At 46.8% G+C, this 23,889-nt stretch overlaps 1 protein-coding gene across 1 annotated transcript in view; it reads right to left on the bottom strand.

Moving 5' to 3' along the window:
• The window catches only part of KAT5 (lysine acetyltransferase 5), a 31,758-nt gene extending 19,540 nt beyond the window's left edge, over positions 1–12,218 (bottom strand). Inside the window, exon 1 of the mRNA XM_055094524.2 lies at positions 12,119–12,218. The gene's annotated coding sequence lies outside the window, so the exon portion shown is untranslated. The remainder of the gene's footprint in view (positions 1–12,118) is intronic.
• Positions 12,219–23,889: the final 11,671 nt, after the last annotated feature.

Genomic DNA, 23,889 nt, shown 5'->3' with positions numbered 1-23,889 from the left:
AGCTTCTAACACTGCGGAGGTGTAGCACTAGCCCAAAGGTTCATTTTTAAGAGTCACTGTCTTGGCCGGGCGCAGTGGCTCACTCCTGTAATCCCGGCACTTTGGGAGGCCAAGGCCAGTGGATCACCTGAGGTCAGGAGTTTGAGACCAGCCTGGCCAACATAGTGAAACCCCATCTCTACTAAAAATACAAAAATTATCCTGACATGATGGTGCACAACTATAATCCCAGCTACTCAGGAGGCTGAGGCAGGAGAATCACTTCAACCCACGAGGTGGAGGTTGCAGTGAGCCAAGATTGCACCACTGCACTCTAGCCTGGGCAACAGAATGAGACTCTGTCTCAAAAAAAAAAAGAGCCACTGTCTTTCCTGGCAACCAGTGGAGCCAAGCAGATGGACGAGCAGCCATAGCAGCACTGCCTTCTGTGGGACCCAATATTCCAGCTGGCATGTTGCTAGTATACCTGCTGATCCCCCTTTGGCAGCCAAGCTCGCCCAAGCTGGGGAAACCTGGGGAGGAGACCTTCACTGGGCCCCATGTTAGAGACTGGCCAGCACCATTTTGGCTCTTGCGGACAGGTGACTGTCCCCTTTGCCTCCTCTCCTCCATATCAGGTGATCCAGGAAATAAGGCTGTTGGCTAAATAGTCAATTCAAAGTCCCTCAAAGCGTGCCTGACCAATTGCATCCTTGTTGCCCCTTCTCTTGGTCCCTTCTCCTCTCATGCCATTTAATTTTTCTGTTGGCCATTTTATTTCATTTTATTTTCCACTCTGAAATATATATATCTTTTGTAGTGTTTGCTTTGAATCCCCACTAACTATATTTGGGCAATTGTTTAAAGCAGGACACTCGCTTGTGGGAGGTCTCTGTTGTATTGACCCTGCAAAAAGTTGTTCTATGCCCCTGACTTGGTCTTTGGGATTCACTGTTGGCCACCCCCCAGATGGTCCAGGGTTTTTGACATTTGGTGTGAGGACTCTCATTGGCCAGTGAGGTGGTGGGGGCTGGGACATGGGCTCTTCCTGGGGACACCCCAACTCCTCTGCTCCTTTCTACAACCTCTGCTGTTCCTCTCTTCCCCTTTCCTCACCCTTTCATAATCACCTTGGTGGGCAGTGGTAAGGTGACTGGCTCAATATCTGAGCATTTATTCTTCCAAATCTTTTTGGGTTTGGGGGAGTTTTTGTTTTGTTCTGTTTTTTAGACAGCATCTCACTCTGTCTCCCAGGCTGGAGTGCAGTGGTGTGATCATGGCTCACTGCAGCCTCAACCTTCAGGGCTCAGGTGATCCTCCCCGCTCAGCCTCCTAAGTATCTGGGACCAAAGGTACATGTCACCACACCTGGCTAATCTTTGTATTTTTTATAGAGACAGAGTTTGGCCATGCTGCCTAGGTGGGTCTGGAACTCCTGGCCTCGAGCCATCCACCCGCCTTGGCCTCCCAAAGTGCCGAGATTACAGGCATGAGCCACTGTGCCGGCCCATATCTATTGTTTATGACACTGAAACCGGCATCGTGAGTTCTTTTGTTCTACTGTGTCCTGAGTCAGGGACTGGAGTGGGAGGGTCACAGGACAACAGGAAATGTGTGTGTGTCTGTGTGTGTGTCTGTGCGTCTGTGTGTGTGTGTGTGTGTGTGTGTGCTGTGATGTAATCTCACACTGTGTTCTCCTGTTTGGGTGTCTGTTAGAATCGGGTTGAGGGGAGTGAGGGAGGGTGGAAGTCGGGCGGGGAACAGCGCTGATGCTTGATTTTGGACCCTGGCAGGGCTGGAGAGAGATTTGGGAGGTAAAAGAGGCCTGAGATAGGGGGAGAGTCTGAGAGTGGGGAGGAATATGTCTTGAGAATAGGTAAGCCATGGCCGGGCGCGGTGGTTCACGCCTGTAATCCCAGCACTTTGGGAGGCCGAGGCGGGCGGATCACGAGGTCAGGAGATCGAGACCATCCTGGCTAACACGGCGAAACTCCGTCTCTACTAAAAATACAAAAATAGCCGTGCGCGGCGGCGGGCGCCTGTAGTCTCAGCTACTCGAGAGGCTGAGGCAAGAGAATGGTGTGAACCCGGGAGGCGGAGCTTGCAGTGAGCCGAGATCGCGCCACTGCAGTCCGGCCTGGGCGAAAGAGCGAGACGCTGTCTCAAAAAAAAAAAAAAAAAAAAAAAGAGAGAGAGAATAGATAAGCCAGATTTCAGGCTAGAGAAGGCAGAATGTGAGTTTGGTCAGAAATGCCCACGGGCGCTGGCTAAAGGAGGCAGCAGACAGGGAGGGAGCTCTGGAGTTTGGGAGGAGGTGGGGAGGCCAGTGGATTGGGCCTGTCTCGCTGTCTGCTTATTTAGTGTTTGGTGATGGGGAAGCAGGATTTTTTTTTTTTTTTTCCTTTTCACTGGAATTTGGCCAGATTAAGCTCTAGGACTGCCCTGGACATATGGCCTCTCCAAACCCTGGACCAGCCAAGGCTTCTTATGTGGGGTCACCCCAGCCAGCCCCATGGCCCTATTCTTCATGTGGCTACCTTATCTGGGACCACATTTCCAATGGGTCTCCGATCTAGAAAGCTGGAATGATCCAGAGAGGCTCTAGATCAAGGGGGTGGGGCCTGTCTCTGCCAACATGGGACTTACTTTCTGTCTCTTTAAAATATCAACTCCACCAGGCCTTATGACTTCTTCTTGTCCACTCCTCTATCCTGGGCACACTGTGGACACACAGTAAATATCTGCTGAGTGAACGAGCCAGGATCTGAAGGGATTCCCTAGGGTGAGAAGGAGCCACGTGTCTTCTCTACAGCCCCAAAGGGCAGAAGGCTGACCATCCCATGGAAGCTAAAGGGGGATGGATTCCGCCCTACAACAGAAAGGGCCTTGACCAGCCAGAGCTGCTGACAGCATCGTGTCACCTGAGCTGACCATGCTGGGGCCAGGGGTGGACCCGGAATGACACTGTGGAAAATGGCTTACTTCAAGCAGACCTGAAGGGCCCCTGAGGGTCCTTGCAGCCACTGTGTCCAGAACTAGGCTTCTGGGTCCCATTGTGGTAGGTAATGGCAATTGAGATGGCAGCTCTCAGCCAAGAGCAGTGGCTCACACCTGTAATCCCAACACTTTGGGAGGCCAAGGCGGGACGATCGCTTGAGCCCAGGAGTTCAGGACCAGCCTGGGCAACATGGTAAAAACCCCCATCTCTACAAAAAATACAAAAATTAGCCAGGGATAGTGGTGTGGGCCTGTAGTCCCAGCTACCCGGGAGGCTGAGGTGGGAGGATCGCTTGAGCCTAGGATTTCAGGATCAGCCTAGGCAACATAGCCATCCCCCGTCTCCTTTTTTTTTTTTTTTTTTTTAATGTGAAAGAGAGAGAGAGAGATGGCAGTCAGACAGATCTAGGTTTAAATCCTGGGTCCTCCATTAATCTGCATGATTTGGGGATGCTACTCAATGTCTCTAAACCTGTTACCTCATCTACAATGTGAAGGTACTAATGGTATCACCTCAAAGGCTGGCTGTAAGAATTAGACTCAAATAATAACCTTTTTTTTTCCCCTTGAGTCCGGGTCTTGCTCTGTAACCCAAGCTGGAGTGCAGTGGCTTGCTGCAAACTCAAACTCCTGGGCTCAAGCGATCCTCCCACCTCAGCCTCCCGAGTAGGTGGGACCACAGATGTGCACCACCACGCCCTGCTCATTTCTGGGTTTCTTTGTTTTTGTATAAACAGGGTCTCAGTTTGTTGCCCCGGCTGGTCTCAAACTCCTGACCTGAAGCAATCCTACCGCTGCGACCTCCAAAGTGCTGGGATTATAGGCATCACCCACTGCACTCAGCCTCAAACAATAGCCTATTATTTAGAGCAACATCTATTTTAGATCAACATCTGGCACACAGCCTAGACTCAATAAACATTGGCTATTGTTACTGTGCTGGAGATGGGCCAGAGGGGGCTGGTTCCTAGGGCCCAGTGAACCAGGACGGACCACATGTAAAGTAAACAAACTGGTTGGCAGACAGAAAGGTGCGTGAGTGCTTCTTTAGATACCCAAAGTGCACTTTTCTAGTATGATATAATTTTTTTTAAGAGACAGGGTCTTGCTGTGTTGCTCAGGCTGGAGTACTGCGGCTGCTCACAGGCACGATCCCACTACTGATCAGCTCAGGAGTTTGGACCCACTCCTTTCCGACTTGGACAGGTTCACCCCTCTTAGGCAACGTGGTGGTCCTGCTCCCAGAAGGTCACCGTATTGAAGCTGAACTTGGTGCAGACACCCAATGGGCATAGTGCACTGTAGCCTAGAACTCCAGGGCTGAAGCGAGCCTCCCACCTCAGGCTTCCCAGTAGCTAGAACTGTAGACGTTTGCCACCATGGGGGTGTGCCCAGCAATTTCATACAATTTGGATTCATATACTTCCAAATAATCATGGGGAGTGGAGAGCAATATCCAGAGATGCAAAAGGTGGTATTTTTAAAAGAGCTGCAGAAACAGATATTAAATCCATAACTGGTACCGATGTTTCTCATTTGTGTTAAATACAAAATGACAGATATCTTGATTCCAAGTCGCTTATGCACACAGAAAGGCTTCAGGCCTAGTTTCTTCCCTCTTAGAACAAACATCTCCAACAAAAAAGCTATTTGGGGCTGGGCACAGTGGCTCATGCCTGTAATCCCAGCACTTTGGGAGGCTGAGGCGGGCAGATCACTTGAGGTTAGGAGGTCCAGACCAGCCTGGCCAACATGGTGAAACCCCATCTCTACTAAAAATACAAAAATGAGCCAGGCGTGGTGGCAGGCGCCTGTAATCCCAGCTACTAGGGTGGCTGAGGCAAGAGAATCGCATGAACCCAGGAGGTGGAGGTGTCAGTGAGCCAAGATCACACCACTGCACTCCAGCCTGGGCAACAGAGCAAGACTCTGTCTAAAAAAAAAAAAAAAAAAAAGCTCTCTAGATTGTGCTACTGACAATACTTACATTGTTTTATTAACCTAAACTCTGTGTTAAACTGGATCATTTGTGGAAATAGTAAGTACATCAATAATGACAATAAACTTTCAGGGTTTTTTATTATTTTATTTTTTGAGACGGTCTAATTCTGTCACCTAGGCTGGGGTGCAGTGGCACAATCACAGCTCTCTGGAGCCCCAACTTCCCAGGCTCAAGTGATTCTCCCACCTCAGCCTCCTGAGTAGCTGGGATTACAGCTGCATGCCACCAAGCCTGCCTCAGTCTCCCAAAAAAGTACTGTGATTTTAACCAAGTATTCCCATTTTTCTTAGAAAAAGAGAATAAGTTACTATTTTTTTTTCTTCTTTTCTCTTCTTTTCTCTTTTCTCCATTTCTCCTATTCGCCACTTCCTAATTAAGCAATGCAATTATAACCTTTCAGCTCCCCTTCACCAGACACTCCCCACAGGACAAGTTCATCTAACCATGTGCTTAGAGGCTCCAGGGCAGAACGCTCTCCCACCAAGCGACTGTCTCAGAGATAACAGTCCATTTGCAACCCAAAGTATGCCCACTATGAAACTCTCTCCCACTAGGAGGTTGCCTCCAGAGACAACAGTCCATCTACGACCTCAAGTATGCCCACTACAAGACTGTCTCCCACCTGGAAAGTCTTTGGCCACTTTTACAACCCATGAAGATGCCAGCAGTTACCAACGTGACTGCCCAGTAGATAAGGCACCAAAGGGAGTCAGCAGATCCCACACCTGCTTGCTTCCTCTCCCACATTAAAAGAGCCCGCTTTCTGCTCCAAAGCCAAAGTACTGCCCTTAAGGCAGGAAGCCTGTACTTCTTCCCCTAAGTTAGCTTTGGAATAAAAAGTCTCTTTCTTTATACCAGACCTTACTCTCATTAACTGGACTCTGCAAGCAGCAAGCGACTGAACCTGCATTTCAGTTACAATTTTGGTGACCCATATGGGGAAGTGCTGCCCGCCCTAGGTGAGTCTGAGCTGGATAGCCTAGTTATGCTCCTGGGTGAGGCATGGGGTCACCTGTGAGTGCCAGCCGCTCATAGCTAGTGACAGGAACATCATGGAACTTCCCGGCAGCTGCCAAAAATGCTTTTGTTTTTGGAAGAGTCTTCCTTTCACCTCCCAGCATGACATCTGCCACCTTCAGTGTTTCACTGGTACAAAGCAAGTGACCTCTGAAGAAGACAGCAAACTTTGGAACTGGGTGAGTTATTTGGAGTGCATCTGACCACCCTTTACCTCTTTTGCAGTGTCACTGGGGGCCCTGCTCTACTTAAGATTTGGCTGCTGTTGACACCATTTGAGCATTTTATGCATTTATATTTGTTTGTGCATGTGGAACCATAAGAGCTTTGCTTAGCTCAAACTCAACTGCCCATGAAGCCATTTGGATCTGAGGAGGGGGATTCAGGGCCTTACCCAGCCCGTCAGTTGGAGACTCATTGGGAAGCACACTGTTTGTTTGCAAATGTGAATGTATGACCATGTGTGGGCTCTAGCCCTTTTCTTGACTCTCTACCTTCAGTTTCACCCTCCTGATTATCCAGGAGAGCTGCCCACATGGGCTACGGAGACTTTCCCTCATGGAAGACAAACAAGAATGGTGGGGTTTTTGTTTTGTTTTGGTTGTTTTGTTTTCCAAGAGGACTCTTTTTTTTTTTTTTTTTTTTTTTGAGACAGAGTCTTACTCTGTCACCCAGGCTGGAATGCAGTGGCACGATCTCGGCTCACTGCAACCTCCACCTCCCAGATTCAAGCAATTCTCCTGTCTCAGCCTCCCGAGTAGCTGGGATTACAGGCATGCACCACCATGCCTGGCTAATTTTTGTATTTTTAGTAGAGACGGGGACTCACCATGTTGGCCAGCCTGGTCTCAAACTGCTGACCTCAGGTGATCTGCCCACCTCGGCTCCCAAAGCGCTGGGATTACAGGCGTGAGCCACGTACCCGGCCTCATCTATTTATTGATATTACTATTTAGCCACTTCCCAGCAGTGTGACTGCTGTAACAAGAACAGGACTCAATTTCTAAAGGTAATAAAATAACAAGGCCATCACAGACAGAACATTGGGAACACTCCTTACAGGGAACTGGCTTTTCTTTTCCAGCCAGGTGCCAGGTAGCATTCCTGAATACCCGCCTCCTGGTCCCCAACAGAGGCACATCTTCGCTCATCTCAGCCCCGGGCTTGGGGGGCAGTGGTATTCTGGATGGCCATCTCCCTGCCCCTCCCCGCACCACCTGACCTCAGTTCATCTGGATAAACCTGCTGTGCTTCCTGTCCAGGAAGTGAGAAGTGAGGCGCTCGCGAAAGGCTGAGCCAACGTCTACTAACTATGGTGGCTGGAAGGCTCATGAGTTTCCTTTCGGTCACTTTACCTTTTTTTCTTCCTCCCCTTTCTTTCTCGTGTCCCACTTGTGAATCCCGGCTCCTATGCAGAGGCCTGCCAGGTTGGCTTTCTCTGTCTTCTGTTCTGCCTGCTTTACATCTGCTGTTACTAAGCTGCTGGTGCTGAGATAAGACTCATTGTTTGCGGACTAGCTAGAATGTGAATGCTAGAAACGAATTTGAAACTGAAGGAAAAACGGGCAAAAGAGGTGTTTTTAAAGACCAAACCGCCACAGAGACTGCTTTACCCAAAAATTTTTTTTAATTAATTTTTTTTTTTTTGAGACAGAGTCTCGCTGTGTCACCAGGCTGGAGGGCAGTGGTGCGATCTCAGCTCACTGCAATCTCCACCTCCCAGGTTCAAGCGATTCTTCTGCCTCAGCCTCCTGAGTAGCTGGGACTACAGGCTCATGCCACCACACCCGGCTGATTTTTGTATTTTTAGTAGAGACAGGGTTTCACCATATCGGCCAGGCTGGTCTTGAACTCCTGACCTTGTGATCCACCCACCTCAGCCTCCCAAATGGCCTGGATTACAGGCGTGAGCCACCACGCCTGGCCTACCCAAATTTTAGTTCATAGCTTTCATTGGATTATATACCAGGGTGAACAAAGTTTATTTAGCTATGTAAACATTCCAATTTCATGAAAGAATAGTGTGGATTCAGCTATCTTTTATAAAGTGGTGAGTCTGTATTTTTTTTTTTAACAAATGAGACTAATTTGTTATTACTAGTTCAATGAAAACAGCTAAATCTTCTGAGTTATCAACAGAATGCCTATGTGTTTGACTTTAAGATTCTTAAACACCCAATGCTCACAGCCTTTAAAAATGGTTAACAGGGAAATAATTTTAAATAATGACCACCTTTGTGTAATATCTCAGTTTTCAGAAGTAATCTAAATAAACGATTAAAAATGGGAAAATTGGGTACATACAAATGAGATACATTCTTGTAAGTAAACTTTTGTATAATTTAAAATCTTAAAATCATGTTGGACGCTTATCGTATGTCTATGTCATTTCCAATTAAGAAAGGGTAATCGTATGGAAAATGTTCCAAAAGTTGTTGAATGGTTCTCATCTATAAAATGCTAATATCTGATAGGCAGTTCAGGATTTCTTGCTTCCCAAGTTTATATAAAATGTGCCAAAGAAGATGTGTTCTTAGCCGGGCGCGGTGGCTCACGCCTGTAATCCCAGCACTTTGGGAGGCCAAGGCGGGTGGATCATGAGGTCAAGAGATCGAGACCATCCTGGCCAACATGGTGAAACCCCGTCTCTACTAAAAATACAAAAATTAGCTGGGTTTGATGGGGCGCACCTGTAGTCCCAGCTACTCGGGAGGCTGAGGCAGGAAAATCACTTGAACTCAGGAGGTGGAGATTGCAGTGAGCCCAGATCACGCCACTGCACTCTAGCCTGGGCACAGAGTGAGACTCCATCTCAAAAAAAAAAAAAAAAAAAAAAAAAAAGAAGATGTGTTCTTATTGAGAAGAAGAATAATTTTGTCTAATTCAAAAGTTATCTAAAAGCTCATTCAGGCTGGGTGCGGGGCCTCATGCCTGTAATCCTCAAACTTTGGGAGGCTGAGGTGGGAGAATCACTTGAACCTGGGAGGTCGAGGCTGCACTGAGCCGTGTCGCACCACTGCACTCCAGCCTGGGCAACAGAGCAAGACCCTGTCTCAAAAAAAAAAAAATCTAATTTAAATTATGGACTTGGAAAGGTTATTACATCCATGTAACCTTCTGTATTGCTTTTAAATCCCTTGTGCTGTTAAGTCACAGGGCTTTGACTCTTGGGTCTGAAAAGGGCACATGATAATGTCATGTTCCGCCTTAATTCTTTTGAGGAGTTAAAATCCTTTGCAAGCTCACCAGTGCCTGCTCTAGGCTCCTTCTGGGAAGAACAATGGTGTCTCCCCCATGCTGTAGCTCAGTAGCTAAGGTTCAGCCTTTCACAATGGCAGCCTGGGTCCAATTCATGATTTAGGGAATGAGTCTTTTCTGGTTTGTTATTTGTTGACCTTTGCCATTTATTGATTCATTTTCCCTCCGTGGACAGATTCTGATTTCCTGTCTTGAAATTTTTCTTTCTCTGAGCTACCTCTGGGGCAACTCTAGATCATGGAAAAAATGCTTGCCATGGCCGGGCGCGGTGGCTCATGCCTGTAATCCCAGCACTTTGGGAGGCTGAGGCGGGTGGATCATGAGGTCAGGAGATCAAGACCATCCTGGCTAACACAGTGAAACCCCGTCTCTACTAAAATACAAAAAATTAGCCGGGCATGGTGGTGGGCGCCTGTAGTCCCAGCTACTTGGGAGGCTGAGGCAGGAGAATGGCGTGAACCCGGGAGGTGGAGCTTGCAGTGAGCCGAGATCGTGCCACTGCACTCCAGCCTGGGCAACAGAGCAAGACTCCATCTCAAAAAAAAAAAAAAACGCTTGCCATCTCTTTGAAAATACCTTGTGCACCTGTGGTTAAGTCATACCCTTAGTTAAGGCTTATTGATTTCATGTAGGAGGTTACCTTTAGTTAAAAAAAAAAAAGTTCAAAAGTCAGAAATATCAGTCATTTGTGCTGGCTAAAATCTGGTAATAAAAGATTTAAAAAGGGTTTTTCTTTTGAGAGCTCTATAGTTAGAAACTGACTTAATTAAAGCTGATATTTGGGCCATATGTGTACAGATAGTGCCTTGAAGCCCCTGCTGTCCCTCTAAAAACTCCTCAGTCAATGGAATCCTATCTGATTCTCCATTTACTCCTGTCTGTTCCTCCTTCCTCTTTTTTATTTATTTATTTGTTTGCTTGTTTGTTTATTTTGGGATGGCATCTCAGTCTGTCGCCCAGGCTGGAATGCAATGGCACAATCTCGGCTCACTGCAACCTCCGCCTCCTGGGTTCAAGCAATTCTCCTGCCAAAACCTCCCGAGTAGCTGGGATTACAGGTGCCTACCACCATGCCCAGCTATTTTTTGTATTTTTAGTAGAGATGGGGTTGTGCCATGTTGGCCAGGCTGGTCTTGAACTCCTGACCTCAAGTGATCCACCCGCCTCAGCCTCCCAAAGTACTGGGAATACAGGCATGAGCCACCACGCCCGGCCCAAAATTTTATTTTATTAAAACTAATTAATATTAGATAGATTTGTTTATAAGGTTTTATTAAGAATTGGGTTTAACAGGCCAGGCGCGGTGTCTCACGCCTGTAATCCCAGCACTTTGGGAGGCTAAGGTGGGCAGATCACCTGAGGTCAGGAGATCGAGACCAGCCTGACCAATATAGTGAAACCCCATCTCTACTAAAAATACAAAAATTAGCCAGGCATGGTGGCGCCTGCCTGTAATCCCAGCTACTTGGGAGGCTGAGGCGGGAGAATCACTTGAACCCGGGAGGTGGAGGTTGCAGTGAGCCGAGATCACACTATTGCACTCCAGCCTGGGCAACAAGAGCGAAACTCCATCTCAAAAAAAAAAAAAAAAAAAAAGAATTGGGTTTAACATTAATAGTACACTAAAGCAAAGGTGAAATTTGACTTGCTCTTTTGAACAAATTTTTGTGTAATATTAAAAGGTAATAAAACATTTTGCTAGCCTGGGCAACATGGTGAAACCCTGTCTCTACCAAAAATACAAAAATTAGCTGGTCATGGTGGCAGACACCTATAGTTCCAGCCACTCATACGGGAGGACTGCTTGAGCCTGGGAGGTTGAGGCTACAGAAAGCCAAAATCACACCACTGCACTACAGCCTGGGTGACAGAGTGAGACCCTGTCACAACAACAACAAAAAAACCCAAAACATTGTTTGTCATTTGAATAAACAACAGAAAAAAAGGGGAGGGAAAAGAGACAGATCTGGTTGGCCTCATGCTGTCTTTAGAGTCTTGTTTGGAAAGTTGAGTCTACCATCAGTCAAGAAGTAAAGATTTTTGCCTTTAAAATTTTTTTGAGTTATCATTTTGGCTACATAAATGACTTCTAATGACCTGGGATTCTATTTTGTAATATCAAGTGTTTAAACCTTTGATATATGACAAACTTTCCAAAGTCAAATTCTAAATTAAGTCTTGTTTTTATCTGGTTAACGCTTTTTGATATTAGGTACCCTAAAGACCTAAAGAGACATATTCGGCCTAGTTGGTATATTAAACCGTTGGAGGGCAAGCAAGCTTCAAAACTGGGGCTTAGCCTGGGAAGGTTCTTGGCTTTGCTCAGGAAAGAATTCAAGAGAAGCCAGTGGTAGAAGAAAACAGCTTTACTGAGGTGGCAGTGTTACCACTCCATAACTGCTCTGCAGAGCAGGGCCACCCCATAGGCAGTGTGTCGAGAGCAGCAGCTCAGAGACAATTCTGCAGACATATACATGTCCACTTTTAATTATATGCAAATTAAGGGGCAAGTTATTTGGAATTTTCTAGAAAAGGGGTGGTATTTCTGGAAAGGGGTGGTAACTTCCAGGTGCAGTCATGGCAATGGTAAAGTGACATGGCACTGGTGAGTGTGTCTTATGGAGAGGTGCTTTTGCCTCCTCCCTGTTTCAGCTGGTCTTCAGCCTGGTCCAGAGTTCAAGCCCCACCTCGGGAGTCAAGTCCTGACTCCTACCTCATTCCCCCCTCAGAGATTAGATACTCCTCTTTACTCTTAAGGGGGCTACAGAAGGGTAGAGGTCCGTCTTCTGTAACTATTAAAACTTCCTGCTGAGTTGATGGGCATAGGCCCTGCCTAGTACTGGAAGGGTAAAAATCTCCAGATACCTGATCTAAGGGGCCAAAAGGCAGGATGTTTTTATTCTCCAGGTCAGAAGTTGGATGGGTTGGAAGCCTTGTGCCAGCATTGTCTTTACCTGGAACTTCTGTAATCTAGAAGACACAAACATTACTAAGAGGTTAAACAAGCAAGGGCCAAAGATTAGTAATAACAAGACAGCTATCAGAGGTCCTAGGAGAGGTAAGAACCAGGTGAGCTTGGGAGAGCATTTTTGATAGTCAACCAGATAGAATTGGGGTCAGTGCCCTGTTTATGTAGCCAGGTAGCTTGCTCATAGATCTTCTGAATGTTAATCTCAACCTGTCCAGAGTTGGTAATATATGTGCAGCAGATTTTATTCATAGTTGCACAGACTCCACCTTGTTCAGCTAGTAAATAATCCAATGCTAGTCTGTTTCCAAGAACTACATTTGCCAAAGAGCCTAGGGACTCTTGACTTCCCTTTAATGCCTCACCTGTGTTGGTAACTGGGGATTCTAGAGTTTGAGTCAAGTTCTTTTTTTTTTTTTTGAGACAGGGTCTCGCTCTGTCGCCCAGGCTGGAGTGCGGTGGTGCAATCTTGGCTCACTGCAAGCTCCGCCTCCCAGGTTCACGCCATTCTCCTGCCTCAGCCTCCCGTGTAGCTGGGACTACAGGCGCCCACCACCACGCCCGGCTAATTTTTTTGTATTTTTAATAGAGACAGGGTTTCACCATGTTAGCCAGGATGGTCTCGATCTCCTGACCTTGTGATCCACCCGCCTCAGCCTCCCAAAGTGCTGAGATTACAGGCGTGAGCCACCGCGCCCGGCCTGAGTCAAGTTCTTTAGGGTGGTAAGCAAAGCTGCCCCAGGGTGCCACTAGTCTTATTGCCACCCAATTCCTACCAGAATTAATCCTATTGCTCATTTATTTCTGGTATTCCTAGGTCTCATGGGGCTATAGACTGTGACCCCTGGAGGGGCAGGGGTAGCCAATGTACATTCCTCTCTCTTCCAAGTTTTTGATATACAAAGGAAAGCTACTCCTAAAAGAACAGGTGACTCCCTGGGACTCAGGAGTGGTTACAGGATTGACTTCTTCCCAGTCATTGACACACAAAAATGAAACCAGTTGGGTCACAAACAGAAGCCCTATGGGGTGTGATGTTAACCCTTTGCTGCCCAGTGGGTCTATAGAGATATTTTTCCCCTGCTGCGATAGGAGTGGCCAAACAATCTCTGTTTTCCAGAAAGGGCAATACGCCCCTCTTTTTTTTTTTTTGAGACGGAGTCTTGCTCTGTCGCCAAGCTGGAGTACAGTGGCATGATCTCAGCTCACTGTAACCTCCGCCTCCCAGATTCAACCAATTCTCCTGCCTCAGCCTCCCGAGTAGCTGGGATTACAGGCACACACTAGCACGCCTGGCTAATTTTTTGTATTTTTGTAGAGATGGGGTTTCACCATGTTGGCCAGGATGGTCTCGAACTCCTGACCTCGTGATCCACCCACCTCAGCCTCCCAAAGTGCCAGCACCTGGGATTACAGGCGTGAGCCACCGTGCCCGGCCAGTACTTCCCCCTTCCTAGACCAGGCAGTTGTTTTTCCCCTGTGTGGTCTCATCTGGGAGAAGGCACCATATATGGTTTCCTCACTTACAAGTGGAATCCCATTTATCTCGCTGAGGCCTTGGGAACTTGGGAACTTGGCAACTACAGTTGGATCAGAGCATTGCAGGGAAACTTCTGCTTTTATGTCATTAACACAACAGTGAGTGCAAAAGACGGAATCATTAGTGCACTGGAGATAGACATACCCAACTTCCCAGGTCCAGGCAATAGTGGTAGGGGGATTCAGGTGGAATCTGTCAAGTGGAGGAGAGTTCCACCTAACAAGTTGGGGTTCTAGGTACTTTGGGATTGCTATGGTTAGTTAGGAAGCCTGGGGAGATGATAGATTTTCTGGATGGGACAGAAGGTACAACTCTCTCTCCTGGGGATGTTGATGACAAATCCATCAACCGTGAAGATGATTCCCTGATGCTATAATTTTTGAAATACTTACTATGGAATTTTGTTCCCAGTCACAGTCAATCAGGGTAACTAGGAGAGCAAAGCCTTAGAGTGACATCTATACCCAATGAAGACAAAGTAGGTGTTTCCTAGGAGGAGGCAGTTGGCAAAAGCAGTAGAAAAGAAGTATTACAGTCAGGAAGAAGAGAAAAATGAATGCTCCTATTCCCACCCACAGCATCACATTACCATTTCTGGCTGAGTGTTGATTCTTTTTTTTTCTTTTTTTGGGTTGGGGGATGGAGTCTCACTCTGTCACCCAGGGTGCAGTGCAGTGGCATGATCTTGGCTTTTGTGCCTGCAACTCATAAGGAACAGGTTTAGGCCGGGCATGGTGGCTCATGCCTGTAATCCCAGCACTTTGAGAGGCCAAGACAGGCAGATCATTTATGGTCAGGAGTTCGAGACCAGCCTGGCCAACATGGTGAAACCCTGTCTCTACTAAAAATACAAAAATTAGCCAGTCGTGGTGACGCACACCTGTAATCCCAGCTATTTGGGAGGCTGAGGCAGGAGAATTGCTTGAACCTAGGAGGCGGAGGTTGCAGTAAGCTGAGATCTCACCACTGCATTCCAGCCTGAGCGACAAAGCAAGACTCCTTCTCAAAAAAAACACAAAAAAAAACAGGTTTAATCCTGGATAGGTGTACCCAGCAAGTTATTTCTTGAAGTTTAGCAGCAGTGGGGATACTTAGCAACACCTGTTAGGGTCCCTTCCATTTTGGTTGTAATTGATCCTTAGGGGTTCCTTCTTTCCACATTTTTAGTAAGACTAAGCCTCCTGGTTGAAGGGGTGGGGGTAATTATTTCTCTTGTGGAAGGAGGCAATATTTTATTTCCATAGCTTGAAGGGCTTTTGAACCTGGCCTAAGTTGATAATATGAGTGAGCATTCTATGTGTCTCTCCATCAAACAAGAGGTCTGAAGTTAAAATACTTCGTAAAATAAGATTAAAACTTATTTTGCAAATAAATTTGTCCTACTATGATTTGTCTTTAGCAAAATTGGGATTAGAGAGATAAAAATTATGTTTTGGAAAAAAACTATAGGCCGGGAGCAGTGGCTCACACCTGTAATCCCAGCACTTTGGAAGACCAAGGCAGGCAGATCACTTGAGGCCAGGAGTTTGAGACCAGCCTGGCCAACATGGTAAAACCTCATCTCTACTAAAAATACAAAAAATTTGCTGGGTGTGGTGGCACACGCTTGTAATCCCAGCTACTCAGGAGCCTGAGGCACGAGAATCACTTGAACCTGGGAAGCAGAGCCTGCAGTGAGCCGAGATTGTGCCACTGCTCTCCAGCCTGGGAAACAGAGCGATACTCTGTCTCAAAAAAAAAAAAAAAAAAGTATAGTAAACCTGTTGTTAGATTCTAGTCTTGTCTGTTGTTTTTGAGTTTTTATAATTTTCCACAACTTGGATTAAATCTTGAATTCTTTGTAGGCTACAGGTTATTAAATTAATGCTTTCAAATTATTCTTCCATTGTTCTGATTTGAACTCAATGAAAGTACTACTACATTATTCCTTGTAATACAGGTGAGAAAAACACATCAGATGGCCACCCCCTTCCTCCTCTGTGATTAAAGATGCTTTGAATCTAACATCTGGTTATATTGTGCCTAACATTAACCTTTGTTTTTCTTCTGTTTCCATAGAGGCTAACATCTGGAAAAATTGTGCCCAAAATTAACCTTTGTTTTTCTTCTGTTTTCATAGAAATGCCTGTTTTTATTTTGAGATGGAATCTCACTCTGTTGCTCAGGCTGGAGTGCAGTGGCTTGATCTCAGCTCACTGCAACCTCTGCCTCCCAGGTTCAAGTGATTCTCCTGCCTCAGCCTCCCAAGTAGCTGGAACTACAGGTGCCCACCACCACGCCCGGCTAATTTTTGTATTTTTAGTAGAGACAGGGTTTCGCCATATTGGCCAGGCTGGTCTCGAACTCCTGACCTTGTGATCCACACACCTCGGCCTCCCAAAGTGCTGGGATTACAGGTGTGAGCCACTGCACCTGGCCAGAAATGCCTCTTATTAAAAATCCATTTGCTTTCATCACATGTAAATGCCTAGCCCATCTGCAATGCCACCTCCTGGATGGGATGCAACTATTTAACCAAACTGATCCATTCTCAAGAACTAGACAGGACTTATGATCACCTTCATGAGTGTTTATAGCTTTTCCTGTAACCTGTTAAATCCATATTTAGCCAACCTGTCATCATGTCTGGTTACAATGGATAGTGGGGAACCTGCCTTATAATTAAGACTAACTGCTGTGTATACATCCCAGATAATTTGGAAATGTCTCAGATAGCCCTGCAAGATATGCACCAGCAAATCAAAGCTATGTCTGCCCCCACATGGTCGTTAGATCCATGGATGGCATCCTGGTTCGGGTCAGGACCATCCTGGGGATGGAAGCTACTTACTACTCTAGCCCTAGTTGCAAAAACAGGTACACTTCTCCAGTGTGGATTTTACTGCTGTGGCATCCTCTGTATGAGACTGCATGACAGGCTTTCCCAGAGAATTTCCACACCTTGCACCATAATGTTCCAGCAAATATCATCTGTAAGACCGGGCATTTGTGAAGATTTCCAACTTCAAATAGTTCAGTTCCTCTTTGACACCCAATGACCTACAACCCCTTTCACCAGGAAGTAGCCAGAATGAATATGGTGTCTAAATCCCAAAGAAATGGAACGGAACTTGACGGTGAGGAATTGTAAACAAGTACCCCCAGTTTTCAAAGAAAAAGATAATGAATTACTACTATTTTAAAATTATTTTATCTTATTTTCTGTTTTCTCCATTTCCCCCATTCCCCACTTCCTATGTAGCCCTTTAGAAATGCAATTATAAACCTTTACCTCCACTTCACCACACACTCCCTACAGGGCAAGTTCATCTAACTAGGTGCTTAGAAGCTCCAGGACAGAACTCCGTCCGACCAGGGGACTGCCTCAACAGATAACAGTCAACTTACAAACCAAAGTGTACCCGCTATGAAATCTCTCCCACCAGGAGGTTGCGTCAAGAACCTACATTACAACAATAGTCCATCTACAACCCAAAGTATGCCCACTACAAAAATCTCTCCCATTTGGAGAGTTTTGGGCCACTTTTACAATCTAGTCCTGCCCACAAAGGCACCAGCAGCCACCAGCTTGACCACCTGGTAGATGAGGCACTGAAGCGAGTACGCGAACCCCTACTTGTTTGCTTCCTCCCCTGCGTGCATTTCATGCCAGCATGCCAGCACCCCCATCTTTAAAAGCATCAGCTTTCTGCTCTGAAGGCAAAGTGGTACCCTTAAGGCAGGAAGCCTGTACTTCTTCCCCTAGCTGGCTTTGGAATAAAAAGTCAGTTTCTTTATAACAGACCTCATTCTTATTAATTGGACTCTGCAAGCAGTGAGCAACCGAACCTGTGTTTCAGTTACAGGATTACAGGTCTGAGCCACTGTGCCTGGCTCACCAGTTTTTTACTTACTTATTTATTTTTTGTTTGTTTGTTTGTTTGCTTTTGTTTTTTGGGTTTTTTTGAGATGGAGTCTCTGTCGCCCAGGCTGGAGTGCAGTGGCGTGATCGCAGCTCACTGCAAGCTCCGCCTCCCGGGTTCAAGCAATTCTTCTGCCTCAGCCTCCCGAGTAGCTGGGACTGCAGGCGCCCGCCACCACGCCTGGCTAATTTTTTGTATTTTTGGTAGAGACGGGGTTTCACCGTGTTAGCCAGGATGGTCTTGATCTCCTGACCTCGTGACCTGCCCACCTTGGCCTCCCAAAGTGCTAGGATTACAGGCATGAGCTACTGCACCTGGCCAACAGTTTTTAAAAATGTAGCAAAAGGCCGGTCGCGGTGGCTCACACCTGTAATCCCAGTGCTTTGGGAGGCCGAGGTGGGCGGATTACAAGGTCAGGAGATCGAGACCATCCTGGCTAACACAGTGAAACCCCGTCTCTACTAAAAATACAAAAAATCAGCCGGGGGTGGTGGCGGGCTCCTGTAGTCCCAGCTACTTGGGAGGCTGAGGCAGGAGAATGGCATGAACCCGGGAGGCGGAGCTTGCAGTGAGCCGAGATCGTGCCACTGCACTCAGCCTGGGTGAAAGAGCGAGACTCCGTCTCAAAAAAAGAAAAAAGAAAAAAAAGTAGCAAATGGGGCCAGGCGTAGTGACTCACGCCTGTAATCTCAGCACTTTGGGAGGCCGAGGCAGGTGGATCACAAGGTCAGAATATCGAGACCATCCTGGCTAGCACGATGAAACCCCGTCTCTATCAAAAAATACAAAAGATTAGCCGGGCGTGGTGGTCGGCGCCTGTAGTCCCAGCTGCTCAGGAGGCTGAGGCAGGAGAATGGCGTGAACCTGGGAGGCGGAGCTTGCAGTGAGCCGAGATTGCGCCACTGCACTCCAGCCTGGGCGACACAGTAAGACTCCATCTCAAAAAAAAAAAAAAAATGTGGGCCGGGCACAGTGGCTTATGCCTATAATCCTAGCACTTTGGGAGGCTGAGGTGGGCAGATCACCTGAGGTCAGGAGTTTGAGACTAGCTTGGCCAACATGGTGAAACCCTGTCTCTACTAAAAACATAAAAATTAGCCGGGTTGGACCGGCGTGGTGGCTCACGCCTGTAATCCTCGGATTTTGGGAGGCCGAGGTAGGTGGATCATAAGGTCAGGAGTTCAAGACCAGCCTGGCCAACATGGTGAAACCCCGTCTCTACTAATAATCCAAAAAAAATTAGCTGGGCATGGTGGCACGCACCTGTAATCCCAGCTACTTGGGAGGCTGAGGCAGGAGAATTGCTTGAACCGGGACCTGGGAGGCGGACGTAGCAGTGAGTGAGATCACGCCATTGCACTCCAGCCTGGGCTACAGAGCGAGACGCTGTCTCAAAAACAACAACAAAACAAAACAACAACAACAACAAAATTAGCCGGGCATGGTGGCGCATACCTGTAATCCCAGCTACTCAGGACGCTGAGGCAGGGGAATCACTTGAACCCAGGAGGTGGAGGTTGCAGTGAACGGAAATCATGCCGCTGCACTCCAGCCTGGGTGACAGAGTAAGACTCTGTCTCAAAAAAAAATAAATAAATAAAAGAGCAAATGTAGTTAACCTTAGGCCAATGTTTGTAAATTCCCAGAACAAGAACAATGATGAAATGCTGACTTTGAGACTGTTATTTAGAGCTAAACTCACAAGAGAGGTCAAATTAGTTCCAAAATGGATCCAGTGCTCCCATACCTCCTCACCCTACCAGTCCTAATGGCAGAAGATGGAGCAGAAGCGGAAACAAGCCCTCTGTGGAAGGAAGCGTTCCCAAGGTGAACCCACAGAACTGTTATTTGACCTCACAACCACCCACCAAACCCACGAAGGTAAACGACCATGAGTGCATATCAGCAGAAACAAGAAACAACTTCCTGTATATGGCATAAGGGAAAGACCAAGTTTCACTATTTTTCCCTATTGTTCCAGCACCATTTCTCAAAAATATTAAACTTTCCCCCATTAAGTTTCCTTGGAAAACTTGTTAAAAATCAATTAAGAGAGGCCAGGCGCCGTGGCTCACGCCTGTAATCCCAGCACTTTGGGAGGCCAAGGCAGGCGGATCACGAGGTCAGGAGATCGAGACCAGCCTGGCCAACACGGTGAAACTCCGTCTTTACCAAAAATACAAAAAAATTAGCCGGACGTGGTGGCAGGCGCCTGTAGTCCCAGCTACTTGGGAGGCTAAGGCAGGAGAATGGTGTGAACCCGGGAGGCGGAGCTTGCAGTGAGTCGAGATCGCGCCACTGCACTCCAGTCTGGGCGACAGAGCGAGACTCCGTCTCAAAAAAAAAAAAAAAAAAAAATCAATTAAGAGAAATAGGGAAGGAGAGGTGAATGGAGGGAAGAATTTGTTCTCGCTCCAGGACTGGCTAGGAAACATTGCTAGCAATGCAAACAGAGGGAATTTCTGCAATAAAGAGTGCCTTCATCCCTTTTTTTTTTTTTGAGACAGGGTCTCACATTGTTACCCAGGGTCAAGCAATCCTCCCACCTCCACCTCCCAACTAGCTGGGACTACAGATGTGTGACACCACACGCAGCTAAGTTTAGTATTTTTTGTAGGCCACCAGACTCAGCTAATGTTTCAAATTTTTTGTGGAGATGAGGTCTCAGTATGTTGTCCAGGTTAATCCTCCTGCCTTGGCCTCCCAAAGTGCTGGGATTATAGGCATGTGCCACCACACCCAGCCAGTGTTATTTTCTTAGTTTTGTTTGTTTTGTTTTGTTACTGTCAGTAAAACCTTCTTTAATCAAGCCCAATATTTGGCTGGGCATGGTGGCTCACGTCTGTAATCCCAACACTTTGGGAGGCCGAGGCGGGCGGGTCACTTGAGGTCAGGAGTTTCAGACCAGTCTGGCCACCATGGTGAAACTTCATCTCTACTAAAAAATACAAAAATTAGCTGGGCGTGGTGGCATATGCCTACAGTCCTGGCTACTTGGAAGGGTGAGGCAGGAGAATCGCTTGAACCTGGGAGGCGGAGGTTGCAGTGAGCCGAGACTGCACCACCGCACTCCAGCCTGGGTGACAGAGCGAGACTCTGTCTCAAAAAAAAAGAAACCCCGTCTGTACTAAAAATACAAAAAATTAGCCAGGCATGGTGGCGCATGCCTGTAATCCCAGCTACTCGGGAGGCTGAGGCAGGAGAATCGCTTGAACTCGGAGGCAGATGTTGCAGTGAGCAAAGATCGTGCCATTGCACTCCAGCCTGGGCAACAAGAGTGAAACTCCATCTCAAAAAAAAAAAAAAAAATGGCCGGGCATGGGCTCACGCCTGTAATCACAACACTTTGGGAAGCCGAGGCGGGCGGATCATGAGGCCAGGAGATGGACACCATCCTGGCTAACGCAGTGAAACCCCATCTCTACTAAAAATACAAAAAATTAGCCGGGTGTGGTGGCATGTGCCTGTACTCCCAGCTACTTGGGAGGCTGAGGCAGGCAGAAGAATCGCTTGAACCTGGGAGGCGGAGGTTGCAGTGAGCAGAGATTGCGCCACTGCACTCCAGCATAGGCAACAGAGCGAGACTGTCTTAAAAAATAAAAATTAAAATAAAAAGTGTGAGCCACTGCACCTGGCCAATGTCTAATTTATTTAATTAAAACAAAAGTGAATCTGCAAAATTCAGCTACAAGTCTATGTAGATCATGAGTGGTAAGATAAAGACTGTCAACCTGAGGCCAGGCTCGGTGGCTTACACCTGTAATTCCAGCACTTTGGAAGGCCAAGGCCCATGGATCACTTGAGGTCAGGAGTTACAGACCAGCCTGGCCAACATGGCGAAACCCCATCTCTACTAAAAATACAAAGATCAGCCAGGCATGGTGGCAGGCACCTGTAATCACAGCTACTCAGGAGGCTGAGGCATAAGAATCACTTGAACCCAGAAGGCAGAGGTTGCAGTGAGCTGAGATCGAGCCACTGCACTCCAGCCTGGGGGACAGAGTGAGACTCCGTCTCAAAAAAAAAAAAATTTCAGGAGATGGAGGTCACTATGTCTCCCAGGCTGGTCTTGAACTCCTGGCTTCAAGCAATCTCCCACCTCAGCCTCCCAAAGCACTGGCATTACAAGTGTGAGGCACCATGCCCAGCCAGCCAATGGGCCTGATTATTTGAAAGGACTAACGTTTCAGATAACGTTTCTATTCTCAAAGCCAAACTGTTTTTTAAAGTCCCTTTTGCTGTAGGGTTGTGAGTAGAGCAGTTAAGATAGTGTCTTACATTAAGACTTTATTGAGTCAAATATATATGTTCAATATTATCGTAATATAGTAAGACCATATTGAACATATTAAGGTATTTGGGCCGGGCGCGGTGGTTCATGCCTGTAATCCCAGCACTTTGGGAGGCCGAGGCGGGCGGATCACCTGAGGTTGGGAGTTCGAGACCAGCCTAACCAGCATGGAGAAACCCCGTCTCTACTAAAAATACACAATTAGCCGGGTGTGGTGGCGCATGCCTGTAATCCCAACTACTTGGGAGGCTGAGGCAGGAGAATCGCTTGAACCCAGGAGGCAGAAGTTGCGGTGAGCCAAGATTGCACCATTGCACTCCAGCCTGGACAACAAGAGCGAAACTCCGTGTCAAAAATAAATAAATAAATAAATAATAAAATAAAATAAACAAGGCATTTGGCAAAATCCAGTAATCACAATCAAAACTCTCAGCAAACTAGAGCTAGAAAGGAATTCCTCAGCCTATTAAAGGCATATATGAAACACCTGCAATTAACAGCTTAATGAGGAACAAGAACGCTTTTCTTATAAGATCTGGAAAAGACAAGAATGTCCACTGTTACCACTTCTTTTCAAACTTGTACTAGAAGTTCTAACCAATGGAGTAGTTTTGTTTTGGGTTTTTTTGTTTGTTTGTTTGTTTGTTTTTGAGACGGAGTTTTGCTCTTTCGCCCAGGCTGGAGTGCCGTGGCGTGATCTTGGCTCACTGCAACCTCCGCCTTCCGGTTTCAAGCAATTCTCCTGCCTCAGCCTCCTGAGTAGCTGGGATTACAGACGCCTGCCACCATGCCCAGCTAATTTTTGTATTTTTAGTAGAGACGAGGTTTCACTATGTTGGCCAGGCTGGTCTCAAACTCCTGACCTTGTGATCCACCCGCGCCTCGGCCTCCCAAAGTGCTGGGATTACAGGCATGAGCCATCGCATCCAGCTTGTTTTGTTTTTAAAAGAGAATTAAAAGGCATTCAGATTGGAAAGGAAAAGGTAAAGCTGCTTTTATTTACAGATAACATGATCATCTATGTAGAAAATCCTAAGGATTTACAAAAAATGGAGGTATAAGAACTAATATGTGAGTTCAGCAAGGTTGTATGTCTCAAAAAAAAAAAGATACATGGATAAGAAATAACATGTGAAAAGATTCTCAAAAAAACCCTCAAATCTCTGACAATAAAAAGAGTAAGAACAAATCAATACTCTAATGAATGAAAGGGAAATGTAATCACAGATATAGCAGATTTGTTGTTGTTGTTGTTATTTTTTGAGATGGAGTCTCACTCTGTCGCCCAGGCTGGAGTGCAGTGGTGTCGTCTCAGCTCACTGCAACCTCCGACTCACAGGTTTAAGTGATTCTCGTGCCTCAGACTCTGGAGTACCTGGGATTAGAGGTGCGCACCACCTTGCCCGGCTAATTTTTGTATTTTTAGTGGAGACGGGGTTTTGTGGTATTGGCCAGGCTGGTCTTGAACTCCTGATCTCAGGTGATCTGCCTGCCTCATCCTCCCAAAGTGCTAGGATTACAGGCGTGAGCCACCACACCCGGCCAGATGGGGTGTGTGTGTGTGTGTGTGTGTGTGTGTGTGTGTGTTGGGTTTTGTTTGTTTGTTTGTTTGTTTGTTTGTTTTTTTGAGACAGGGTCTCACTCTGTTACCTAGGCTGGAGTGGCACAATCATAACTCACTGCAGCCTTGACTTCCTTGGCCCAAGTGATCTTCCCACTTCAGCCTCCTGAGTAGCTCGGACCACAGGTATGCACCACCACACCCAGCTAATTATTATTATTATTTTTTTTTTGAGATGGAGTCTTGCTCTGTAGCCCAGGCTGGAGTGCAATGGCATGATCTCGGCTCACCACAACCTCCGCCTCCCAGCTTCAAGTGATTCTCCTGCCTGAGCCTCCCGAGTAGCTGGGATTATAAACATGCGCCACCACGCC

The sequence above is a fragment of the Pan paniscus genome, chromosome 9, assembly GCF_029289425.2.
Source record: "Pan paniscus chromosome 9, NHGRI_mPanPan1-v2.0_pri, whole genome shotgun sequence".
Lineage (NCBI taxonomy): Eukaryota > Metazoa > Chordata > Mammalia > Primates > Hominidae > Pan > Pan paniscus.
Note: the sequence above shows the minus strand (reverse complement) of the source record. Positions and strands in the feature narration are given on the sequence as shown.